The sequence below is a fragment of the Vidua macroura genome, chromosome Z (genome assembly GCF_024509145.1).
Source record: "Vidua macroura isolate BioBank_ID:100142 chromosome Z, ASM2450914v1, whole genome shotgun sequence".
Lineage (NCBI taxonomy): Eukaryota > Metazoa > Chordata > Aves > Passeriformes > Viduidae > Vidua > Vidua macroura.
Window position 1 is genome coordinate 77,924,952 of NC_071611.1, and position 12,318 is coordinate 77,937,269.

Sequence of the window (12,318 nt, forward strand, 5' to 3'; positions counted from 1 at the left end):
CAGTGCCTCCTGCTCTTTCACTCACCTGCTTTTCTTCAGCTGGGCTGTACTGCAGCAGGACCTTATGCATCCTTTCCATTTCTTCTTTGTGCCTCTTCTCCATGGCCTTCATCTTCCCCTGAGCTTCCTGCAGCTCTGCCTGCAGCTTGATATTCTGTCAAGAGGAATCTTACTGGCATCTGCATGCTCGCTCAGGTTTCCTCTTTTGCAGTCTCAAAAGCACTTGTGTTCAGCCACTTCCTTCTGCTTCTCTACCCAGCTCTAACCCTTCCATCCTAGCTCTTCTGCCTGCTGCTCAGCACTGGAGCCTGCCAGGCTCTGTGCTTCCAGTGCCTGATGAGGGAAGACACACTTCCAGATGAAGTCCCAGCAATGCTCCCCAAAGAAAAAAATGGAAGCTTCATCCCTGCAACAACCCCCGTACCTGAAGAGTGCACACTAGTGACTTTGTGCCCTCCAGCACTCCTGCCCTAACAAGAAACCTAGGAGGAGGCCCAACACGTGTAAGGAAAGGAGAGGTCACCTTCCTTCCCTGCTCTGATGGCTGCCTGTTTCCTGGCCCCCCTCTCTTCAGGATTTCTGTCTGTTCTCAGAGACTCTGGTCTCAAATTCCCCCTGCCCTTTGATCAAGGAAAAGCTGCAGATGGACTGCAGGACGAGGACGAGGCCAGCACCTCGATGACCCAGTCACAAGACAGGCCACCAGCTGAAATACCAGCAACACGGGGCCTGTTGCAACTGCTTCAGGCTCAAAGGGAAGACTTCTGTCCACTGTGGAAGGACAGAAAGCAAGGAAGCCAGTTGCTGGCACTGCACTTGGCAGCAAGGTCAGCAGCAGTCTGCTGCATGGCACGAGGCTGTGGGGAAGACGCTGCCCCTTCGCTGCCATGCTTTGGGTGGCGACCACCCAGCCTCCTGGGGAACTTGGCTTATGCCCGTGCTCAACCTGTGGCTGCATATACTGTCCCAGCATTGTCCTCTGGGTCTTCACAGGCCTTCAAGTAGGAGCCCTTGAAGCCCTCTGCTGCCCGGCCCAGCAACGTGTAGCCTACAGCAGATGCTTACGACCATGTCACAGACTCAGGCTGCTCTTCTGCTAAGCCAGCCCTCCAAACTTGCCTGAAAACTTCAGGGATGTATTGTTCTTACCAGTTCTTCCTTCGCTTTCTCAGCAGATTGCCAGAGTCTCAGAGCCTTGCTGCACTGCTCTTCTGCCCAGCGGAGCTGTTGAGCCATGTCTTCACATTGCTGCTTGCTGAGAGATCTTACAGCCAGCAGCTCACGACGAAGGCCCCTCACATCCTCTGCAAACATGACACACGGCAACAGTCAGAGACTACACAAGCAGAGGAATCTTCTGACCTTAAGCCCTTTCAGTTTCAGGCCAGGAGGAACCTGCCCTCAGCTCCTTCGCTCCTCAGAAGCCCTGCAGACAGAGCTGGCTTCGCAGCAGCTGCACTAGGCAGGGCGATCCCCAGAAACAAAGCGCACGAGCCTCTCACCCAGTATCGCCTCCTTGGCCTGCGTGGCTGTGCGCACTTGGGCTTCCACACGGCTCCTGGCTATCTCCAGCTCTGATACGTGCTGCTGAGCCTCCAGCAGGCTGCTTTGCAGGCTCTCCTTCTCTGACCTACAAGTTGTGAAGACGAAGAGCAATTGTTCCTGGCACACAGGGGCAGTTTCTCCAGTATGATGTGCCTTAAGAACCCTACACCTTAGTATGGAAAACAGCTTGCATGGAAACTCAGGTACAGCAGGACAATTTTACCACTTCAAATAGCAAAGCAAGCCCCTCCAGGTGACTGGGCAGCCTTTCCTCATGATCTAGCCCAGCACAGAAAGCCCAGCTGCGTTTGAGCTCAGCGGACAAAGCTCAGATTGCCGTTGCCTGACTTATCACACACGGGTGGCTGTGCCCACAAAGTCTCTGCCAACGAGCAAAAGCCCAGCCTCTGCTCACAGCCCTCAGCTCATCAGCACTTCCAAGTCCCTCTGCAGGGGGACAGAACAGTGTTCTCCTGGCCGACCCGTCAATGTTTCATGCTATCCACGGTGTACCTATAGGTACTTTGTTTGCCAGGCACTCTCTAAGTAAAAGGGACTGAAGGAATTCATCAAACAATATTATTGGAGTGAAACCTCCAGCTTCTAGCAACATGAGTAGGAAACCAGAACCAGGTTTTTATCTGAACAAGAACTGTGTAGGAAAGGGAGAGATGGACAGGTATCCTGCCATTTAAATCATTGGAAGTTTGTGAACAAGAACACTTGCTACCTTTATTTATGGCTAATTAAGCCAGTAGTGCCCAAATGACTTGGCACTCTTTAAAAAGGAAGAGGGACCAGCCAAAGGGACCTTGACAGAGGTTACAGAGGTGGGTGGACAAGTGGGCTCAGTGCTCAGCAAGAATCCCTAGAGACTGTTGAGAAGTCACAAGACCTTTCCCTGCTGCTGCTGCTGCTGCTGCTATTAAGCTACTCTAGGTCCTGCATCATACTCCACAAGAGTGAGCTCTGAAGAGTCTCAAGATTTTTTTCCTTCCATCTTCAGCTGAAGCATCAGCACCCTACTCACAACATTCCCATGTAAGAGCCTTGAATTCTGAAAATCCCATGTCAAACTTCTTGGCAAAGAAAAAATAATGTTTAGATGCACCGAAGGAGAAAGCAAAACCAGAGGGAAACTTCTGGTTTCAGGAAACATCTGCACGGTTTCCGTGGTACTCAATTCAGTGCCAAGTTGGTTTGCTTTGCACTTTTCACAGGAATGTGCAAGAGGTCCCAAGCAGGCACCCAAAAGAGCTTGGAGAGCTTGAGTTGGCAGAAAAATAACATTCAGATCACAGTATCCTTTACTTTTTTCTCATGTCTCTTTGCCTCCCTGTCTGAGAAACATCAAGAGAGCACACAGGAGGCAGTAAATCCTGACATAATGCTCACCACCTTTGTAATTCCAGACCTTCAATCATGTCCCCTCCCTGCCTTTACCTGGCCTCTGCCAGCTGCTCTGAAACGCCTCGTAGGTCCCGCTCCGTGGCTGCCAGTCGGGCTTCCAGGGCAGCGTTCTCTTGTGCCAGCACCGCCTTCTCTCTGCACACCTGGGACAGTGCGTGCCCTTGGCGAGAGAACTCCTGGAGCAGCTTCTCCAGACCCCTGTGGGCTGGCCGCTGCGGGTGGCAAACCTGCAAGTGGGGGGCACCATTTTTCAAGAGGAACAACAACAACAACAACACAGTCTCGCTCTTAGCTTGCTGCCAGAAGCAGCATTCAGGGGGGCCTGGCTAGGACCAATCCCTCTCCCACAGGTGCTGCCTAGGATTAAGGTGAGTGTACCTTTGGCGCTGCCAGAGGAACTGCTTCCTTCAGCAGATCCCTCTGAGGCTGTGATTCCTCTGTTGTCTGTGCCGCCACTTCAAACACCCTCTCTAGTGAGGAGTGGTGCTTTCCCTCAAATGCAGACAACTGCTTCCATCTACAACAAGGGGACGGACAAACAAGCCTTTAATTGCAACACAGTCTCCTTGCAAAACCAGCACTACGTACCATGCCCCACATAAGGCAGTCTCGGGGCTTTCCAACAGCCCTCTACTTCCACCTCAAGAGAATGTTGCAATTCCCTCTCTAGACCAGCATCTCTCTTTGTCATTCGTGCAGGTGAAAGAGTCGCCACTGAGGAAGTCAAACAAGCTTCCAGAAGCCACGGAACATTTGCAGAAAGCTCAGGTACTCTCAGCGTAACAGCTTCCTGCCTGCTAGGTCTAACGCTCCTTTCCCATACAGTGGATACCGGACTTGCAAAAGCTTTTCTTTGGCTAAGACCCTCTTGGTAAGTCCAAATGAGTAGTCCCACAATTACTCTTGCTTTCCCTAGTGAAACAAGGAAAGAGCCTGCAAGTTGCAGCTTGGGGAGGTGGTGGGTACGATTTTCCAATTCAATAATCACAGGATCCCAAGATGGTTTAGGCTGGCAGAGACCCCAGGAAGCCTCTAGCCTAGTCTTCAGCTCCAAGCAATTGGGGTCAGCATCTGGACAGGCTGCTCAAGGCTCTATGCACCTGGGGCTTCCAAATTTCAAGGGGTGGAATCTGTACATGCTCTCTGAGGCACTTGTTCTGCTGCATGATTGTCTTTCCAGGTCAATGCTTTGCTTTCCTTAAGCTCAGCCTGAACCTCCCTTGTTTTTACTCTTGTCTAGTTCAGAATGCTTTTAGTCAAGGTTCAAGAAGTGAGTCCCAGGAGGCAGCTATGCTCTAGGTCAGTCGGCAGCCAGACCTGCCCTGGGCTGCCTTCTCCTGGCTGTGCTGAGCAAGTCAAACTATGAGAAAGCCAAATTTGTTCTTCGACCCTGGGCCTCCGAAAGCCCAGCAACGCCCACCCCTGCTCAGAGGAAGCGAGAAAGCTTAACACATACCTGAACTCCTGAGCGCCGCGCACTCTATCCGTGCTCTCCTGCCGCTCCGCCTTTCCTGCCTGGACCGAGGAGTCCTGACTGGCGAGGACCTCTCCTTGAGGGACCTGCAAGGAATGGGCAGGGAAAACCACAAAGCAGCAATAAGGAGCAGGGAAGTTGGCTCCTGAGAGCTGGCAGAAGCAGCAAGCAGAGACACAGCTCATGTGAAGGCAAAATCTGTTGTGTGTGGGGCTGTTGAGGTGGTGTTTAGGTGGTGTTTATGTCCCAACTAACCCTTGAGTTGCTCTGGAAGTGTCTGAGTAGAAGCAGGGAATACTTCCCTGCTCAGCTCTGGTCAGCTGGCTTCCCCTCAGGATTTCAGGCCTTGGAGAGCAGCCAATAGGAACTGCATTCCAGCCCTTCACAGACAGACCTTGTCTCTGCCATGCAGAGCAGCTCAGGATTCTTCTCAACAAACTTGGCTCATGTCACAGTTAAGGGTGTAGTCGAAGCAGTGACTGTAGCTACCTGGACAGGGCATGGAGAGGGGTAGGTCCCTGCAGGCAACAGTGGCTCCTCCGTAGCCCACAAGGCGGTGAACTGCGCCTTGGGACCTCTCCCTCTGCTGACAACAGGGAGCCTGCACAGGCTCTGTGCACAAAGGGGCTGACTTTTGCACCAGTAGCACTAAGGGACATCATGCTACCGCTTATCTCACAGCAAGGGAAGTTCCCAGTCCCTGTGAGAATGCCAGGAAAATGGTGCCTGCATGGGAAAGTTCAGATCCCATTTCCCACGGGTCAGTGGCTGGGCTGAAGAGCTAGGTCATGGCAGGACTCCAGCCCACAGCATCTTCAGCCACAAAGGGCAAGTGCTGCCTGCTCACAACCTTGCAGCTCTGCACTGCACCAAAGCTTTGCACTGACCCAACCAAAGCTGCCACTCCTTGGTGCAGGATGCTCAGGCCCTGCACTGACGACACGTGGAGGTTTGTTGTCCTTTGACAGGACACCTCCCCTTTAGCCTCCAGAGGAAGAGAGAGAGCCAGAGGAGGTGCTCTGCAGACAGGCAGCAGCGTGAGGGACAGGGAGTAACCTGTCATTTAGAACCTTATGTCTCCTGAGCTCTATCCTCAGCTCTCTTCAGCAGAAGTCATGAATTTGGAGACAAGTGGGATGCTCAGTCATTCAAACTCAATTCAAGTGCACTAATGAGACTAATGTTTGGACAGGATTGCATATGCTTCTGAAGGAGATGTTTCAGCCTGCCTACAATCAGCATGCAGCCTCCTGTCTGCAAAGCTTGACTTTCATTAATTATAACCTCTTCCGTGGAAAAGGAGGAAACGGATGGAATCCTTTTGGTAGTGTTCATGCACACATCGACTTAGTGGACTTTCTTTCGGCCTGCCAGGCTGGCACTCTACTGCAACAGGCCAAGGCCACAGCTTTCTCCACAATCCTCAGACACCAGGAATGTCAAGGGTGCCCATCCCACTCACCAAAACGTGCACTCGATTCCTTCCACGTCTGAGGCGACCTGCCGGGGACAAGGGAAAATGAACCAGGTGCTGTTAGAAATCTGTTTGTGCTGAGGAATCCCACAGAACAAGTCCACCCAAGCAGAGAGCATTTTCCTTTCGCAACCAATCCCTCCAGGAGCAACACTTCTTTAGCACAGCAAGCGAGACTGCAGGCCAATACCCTAGGCTGTGTCTACCTTTTGCTCGGCTTTGCCACTAAGGACCTAGAAACTTGGCTGAGAAGATGCAAATTGTTCCTTAGCAGTCAGTGCCTACATTGAAGCTCATTGTGCAGCCTGCAGCTAAAGCAGCTTTTTTCTCCTCTCTTTCCTGGACTTGCTCTTTCTTTTTGTAAACTGCATGCAGCATGTCCCACACGCTTGCTGTAAACAATTCCCCACAAAAGCTCCCACCAAGCCCCTCTTAGCGCTTGCACTTCTGTTGGGACACAGCACAGGCCCAGCTCCGGGGTTCAGGAGCACACACAAACTGCTCGGCACTTTGCCCTTCAGCGCAAAGCCAGTCGCTCTGGTAGCACACACAGGGGGCCCACTTAGACAGGCACGTCCTTGAAGGATGGTATGCAGAAAAAAGATGCTTTTCCTCAGCTCTGGAGAGAACCAAACAGTTTCTAGAAGGACACCTGCAAAGCTCCCCCAGTCTGCGTTTGGGAGGTTCCCACACCCTGCTGGGCAAGAGACACCCCCTTTTTAGGTGAAGCTGTTGACAGGAGCTTTACCAAACACACGGCATCTTTATGCCATTTTTATTTCAACGTGCTGCCCCAAGGAAAAACTTCTATTTACCAGTCAAACGATGAAAAGCTTTCCGAGAAGCCGCCAATGAAAAGGCGCTGCTGACTGCTCTACGGACTCGCTCCATCGTTTGAGCAGTGCTGCTCGAGTCCGTAGGCCAGGAAAAAAATAGAAAAAAACCCCCTCTTGCACAAGTCCCCAGACTGTGCAAGGAAAAAGGGGAGCAACAGGACACTTGCACGACTCTACGGACTGTGCAAGAAAATACAGAAGCAAAAGGACACCCGCTGTAATCTGAGAACAGCACAGTCGAGGTGATCCTCCTGCCACGAGCGTGCCAAGGGCTGCTCTGGACGCTGAGGCCTTGCGGGCACCAGGAAACCTCCTGCTGACAGCGCTGTGACGTGGCAGCCCTCTGCTGACATCACAATAGCAGCTGCTCTGGGTTGGTCTGTGAATTCATGCATGGCAACCCAACCTTCTCAGCAGCTAAGACAGAAGAAAAGCCCGGAAAATTCTCCTCTGCCCCAAAGCAGCACAAAACCCCCTTGCAGTCCAAAACCCACAGCTCAAAGGAACCAAGAGTAACACAAAACAGGCACCAAGCCCATACACACACCCTGTACACCAAGCTGAACACTGAGAGACAACCAGGATGTGAGGAAACCAAAGGCCACGTGCCCTTTTGGCCAGCAGTGCTTCTGACTAAAGCCAGTTTTAAATTTGCTTTTAAATTCTGTGAGTGAAATCGTGCTTTGCTAATATCCCAGAGAGTTCCCTACATTGGAATGCCTGCCATTCCTGCCCATTTCTGCATGGCTGACATCAACCAGCAAATTGTAGGGCTCGCTGAAGGAAGAATGACACCTAAGTGGGGAGAAAAAGCCAAGTAACCAACCTGCTGCACACACAGCACACTGCTGCTGCACAATCACAGCACCTCAAAGAAGCCTTTGGGGCCTGTGACTCACTTCTGGCAGCTTTCTTGGGCACACATCTGGGAGTCACAGAGATCTGACTCTAATGGACACACAGAAAGAAGGAACAGGAAATCAAATCCCCGTGCGGGACACCGGAGAAGCTGGTGGGGGGAGGAAACCAATGTGGCAAAATGGGCAAGTCCCACCGAAAAAGGAGGAGACCCTGAGGCAGAGACCAAATAGCTCAGCTGGTGGGCACACCTTAGGAAGGCAGGCTCAGGAAAACAGAGCAACCACAAGCCTTCCAAAGTTCAGAAGCTTCCTTCCAGGCTGCATATTGTCCTGATGCAAATTTCCTCTGTGTGTCAGACTGGAAGTCAGGACAATTCTCAAGAAATGACTGATTCGATGACGAATGCCTTTGCATCTACAGACACCACATTTGCACCGTCCTAGTGTCCTAATCCCAAAGCTTTAAAATGTTGGTGGGTGACCCTCATTTCCTCAGGGCTAGAGATCAGGGAGTAGTTTCAAGCATGCACTTCTTACAGAACAGTCCACAGAGCTATGCATACCGTTTTCTGCCCCCCAGTCACAAAACACTGCTGTTTCCTCAAATGAAAGCAACAGAAAGCTCTGGCAGCCTGCCCCCACCCCAAGAGTTTCCAACCAATTTTTTCCTCTACTTTCTACATCCTACATCTTAGCAAAAGTGCTTTCTGCCTGCACAGTGAACTGGAGACAGACCATTTGTTCAAGTGCAACAGCACGGGTTGGTGCTCCAGCCTGAGAGCTGGAACACAGGAGCTTGGGCAACTGAGCTTTGAGATGCAACAGAGCCAGAGAACGAAGCTGGCGGTGACTGCTTGGGGAGGAAAGTGGCCCAGCAATGGTACTGCACACAAGCTGTGGAGGAGGCACTCACTATCAGCATGACAGCCCTCATAATAGCACACAAACCCCCATAGTTTTACACATGTATTGGACGCTGGTTGCTCTGCATGTATGTCTATACTGCTGCCTTTATAACCTTTTGGAAGCAGTCAGAGCTAGCAGGATTCACCCAGCATCAGGAGCCGATGCAGCCTGGGAACCTGCTGATTTATGGAGGCTTCTGGCTTCCCAGGTGAAGCCAAGGCAAGCCCTGCTGCTGCTGCTGCTGCTGCTGCTCTGCCAGAGAGCTCCGGCTGGGCAGGGATGGCACCACTGTGCCGCGGGCTGTTTCTCCTTCCAGAGCTGGGCGCTGCTTTTGAGCCAGTAGTGGCAGCTGGTGGGAGAACAAATGGGCCTTTTCCTGCGTCAGCACTTATGGACGCACTAGGCCCACCTTCAGGGGAGACTTTCGGCCCCCTCAAAGGAAAGCAGAGGGACACAGTTGGAAAAGGCTTCCTTTCAAGCCGCGCTCGCTCTTGGAAAAGGGAGCCGAGCGCCAGGACGAGCAGCAGGGCCCGATCCCGCCCCCGTGCCTGCAGTGAGGGGCGGCTGCCGCTGGGGGGCGCCATGGGAAGGGAGCGCCCCTGCGCGGGCCGGGCGGGGCGGGGCAGCCGCCAGGGGGCGCCTGGGGCGGGGCGGGGCCCCTCTGTGAGGGGGGAGAGCCTCGGGCAGCTGCGAAGCAGCGCGGAGCCACAAACGGGACTGACCGTCCGCAAGGACAGCGCCAGGGCAATGGACAGCGCCCGGGCACAGCACAGCTTAAGCGCAGGCTGACCGGGAAGGCAATCTTCCCATGCACTGCAGGATTTAGGCGTTTTGATTCCACAGCCCCGCCATGAGCTGGCTGGGCACAAAGCCGCCCCGAGCACCGGTGCCTCCTCTCCAGGCTTGCCAAGGTACGAAGTGTTCTTGTTCACAAATTTCCAATGATTTAAATGGCAGGATACCCGTCCATCTCTCCCTTTCCTACACAGTTCTTGTTCAGATAAAAACCTGGTCCTGGTTTCCTACTCATGTTGCTAGAAGCTGGAGGTTTCACTCCAATAATATTGTTTGGTGAATTCCTTCAGTCCCTTTTACTTAGAGAGTGCCTGGCAAACAAAGTACCTATAGGTACACCGTGGATAGCATGAAACATTGACGGGTCGGCCAGGAGAACACTGTTCTGTCCCCCTGCAGAGGGACTTGGAAGTGCTGATGAGCTGAGGGCTGTGAGCAGAGGCTGGGCTTTTGCTCGTTGGCAGAGACTTTGTGGGCACAGCCACCCGTGTGTGATAAGTCAGGCAACGGCAATCTGAGCTTTGTCCGCTGAGCTCAAACGCAGCTGGGCTTTCTGTGCTGGGCTAGATCATGAGGAAAGGCTGCCCAGTCACCTGGAGGGGCTTGCTTTGCTATTTGAAGTGGTAAAATTGTCCTGCTGTAGCTGAGTTTCCATGCAAGCTGTTTTCCATACTAAGGTGTAGGGTTCTTAAGGCACATCATACTGGAGAAACTGCCCCTGTGTGCCAGGAACAATTGCTCTTCATCTTCACAACTTGTAGGTCAGAGAAGGAGAGCCTGCAAAGCAGCCTGCTGGAGGCTCAGCAGCACGTATCAGAGCTGGAGATAGCCAGGAGCCGTGTGGAAGCCCAAGTGCGCACAGCCACGCAGGCCAAGGAGGCGATACTGGGTGAGAGGCTCGTGCGCTTTGTTTCTGGGGATCGCCCTGCCTAGTGCAGCTGCTGCGAAGCCAGCTCTGTCTGCAGGGCTTCTGAGGAGTGAAGGAGCTGAGGGCAGCTTCCTCCTGGCCTGAAACTGAAAGGGCTTAAGGTCAGCAGATTCCTCTGCTTGTGTAGTCTCTGACTGTTGCCGTGTGTCATGTTTGCAGAGGATGTGAGGGGCCTTCGTCGTGAGCTGCTGGCTGTAAGATCTCTCAGCAAGCAGCAATGTGAAGACATGGCTCAACAGCTCCGCTGGGCAGAAGAGCAGTGCAGCAAGGCTGTGAGACTCTGGCAATCTGCTGAGGAAGCGAAGGAAGAACTGGTAAGAAACAATACATCCCTGAAGTTTTCAGGCAAGTTTGGAGGGCTGGCTTAGCAGAAGAGCAGCCTGAGTCTGTGACATGGTCGCAAGCATCTGCTGTAGGCTACACGTTGCTGGGCCGGGCAGCAGAGGGCTTCAAGGGCTCCTACTTGAAGGCCTGTGAAGACCCAGAGGACAATGCTGGGACAGTATATGCAGCCACAGGTTGAGCATGGGCATAAGCCAAGTTCCCCAGGAGGCTGGGTGGTCGCCACCCAAAGCATGGCAGCGAAGGGGCAGCGTCTTCCCCACAGCCTCGTGCCATGCAGCAGACTGCTGCTGACCTTGCTGCCAAGTGTAGTGCCAGCAACTGGCTCCCTTGCTTTCTGTCCTTCCACAGTGGACAGAAGTCTTCCCTTTGAGCCTGAAGCAGTTGCAACAGGCCCCGTGTTGCTGGTATTTCAGCTGGTGGCCTGTCTTGTGACTGGGTCATCGAGGTGCTGGCCTCGTCCTCGTCCTGCAGTCCATCTGCAGCTTTTCCTTGATTAAAGGGCAGGGGGAATTTGAGACCAGAGTCTCTGAGAACAGACAGAAATCCTGAAGAGAGGGGGGCCAGGAAAGAGGCAGCCATCAGAGCAGGGAAGGCAGGTGACCTCTCCTTTCCTTACACATGTTGGGCCTCCTCCTAGGTTTCTTGTTAGGGCAGGAGTGCTGGAGGGCACAAAGTCACTAGTGTGCACTCTTCAGGTACGGGGGTTGTTGCAGGGATGAAGCTTCTATTTTTTTTCTTTGGGGAGCATTGCTGGGACTTCATCTGGAAGTGTGTCTTCCCCTCATCAGGCGAGACAACAGCTGGAACAACAGAGGTTGGAGGCGCAGAAGAAGATGGAGCAGCTGGCAAAAGCCCTGACAGAGGTACAGAGGGGACAGGAGAACAGGCTGCTTGAGATGAAGCAGTAAATTGCCATCATGCAGCCTGGGCGAGAAAAGATAAGAACCAGAGACAGTCAAGAGGCACAGAGTGTGAAAAGAGAGTTTGTGTGTTGTTTTGGACTCCTCTGGGCTCCTTCTGGGCACTGTTTCTCTGGACACTGTCTGTCTGGGTGGCATTGTCTCTTAGCTGGCCCTTGGTAAATAGAAGAAAGAGAACAAACTGCTTTTGGAAAGCGTCAGCACGTCAATCTTGGTTGCCACACAAGTGATGTGTGGGACGTTTAAAGCCGTCTTCTCTTTGTTTCTGTGCAGCTCCAGTGCCAGAATGCTGCTCTGTGTGATAACATGTGCCAGCTGAGGCAGGAGCTGAACAAGCTGAAGAAAGGGCAGGTGAGCCTGACTAGCCAGGTAGCAGAGGGAAGGACAGGGATGGGGGCATGAACTGGAGATGTCAGGAAAGGGGAAGCAAGGACTACTGCAGGCACTGGAAGCACAGAGCCTGGCAGGCTCCAGTGCTGAGCAGCAGGCAGAAGAGCTAGGATGGAAGGGTTAGAGCTGGGTAGAGAAGCAGAAGGAAGTGGCTGAACACAAGTGCTTTTGAGAGTGCAAAAGAGGAAACCTGAGCGAGATTGCAGATGCCAGTAAGATTCCTCTTGACAGAATATCAAGCTGCAGGCAGAGCTGCAGGACGCTCAGAGGAAGATGAAGGCCATGGAGAAGAGGCACAAAGAAGAAATGGAAAGGATGCATAAGGTCCTGCTGCAGTACAGCCCAGCTGAAGAAAAGCAGGTGAGTGAAAGAGCAGGAGGCACTGCAGTGGTGCAACAAGTGGTCTCTGCCCTTGCTGCCTTTCCCCTGCAGAGC

At 52.9% G+C, this 12,318-nt stretch overlaps 1 long non-coding RNA gene across 1 annotated transcript; it reads right to left on the reverse strand.

The window, feature by feature from the left end:
• Positions 1-1,588: 1,588 nt before the first annotated feature.
• Positions 1,589-3,393, reverse strand: LOC128821633 (uncharacterized). Its single transcript, XR_008441175.1, has 3 exons — positions 3,334-3,393; positions 2,989-3,182; positions 1,589-1,630 (listed from the first exon to the last, which is right to left on the reverse strand). It is a non-coding gene; the product is annotated as an uncharacterized LOC128821633 (long non-coding RNA).
• Between the last annotated feature and the right edge of the window lie 8,925 nt (positions 3,394-12,318).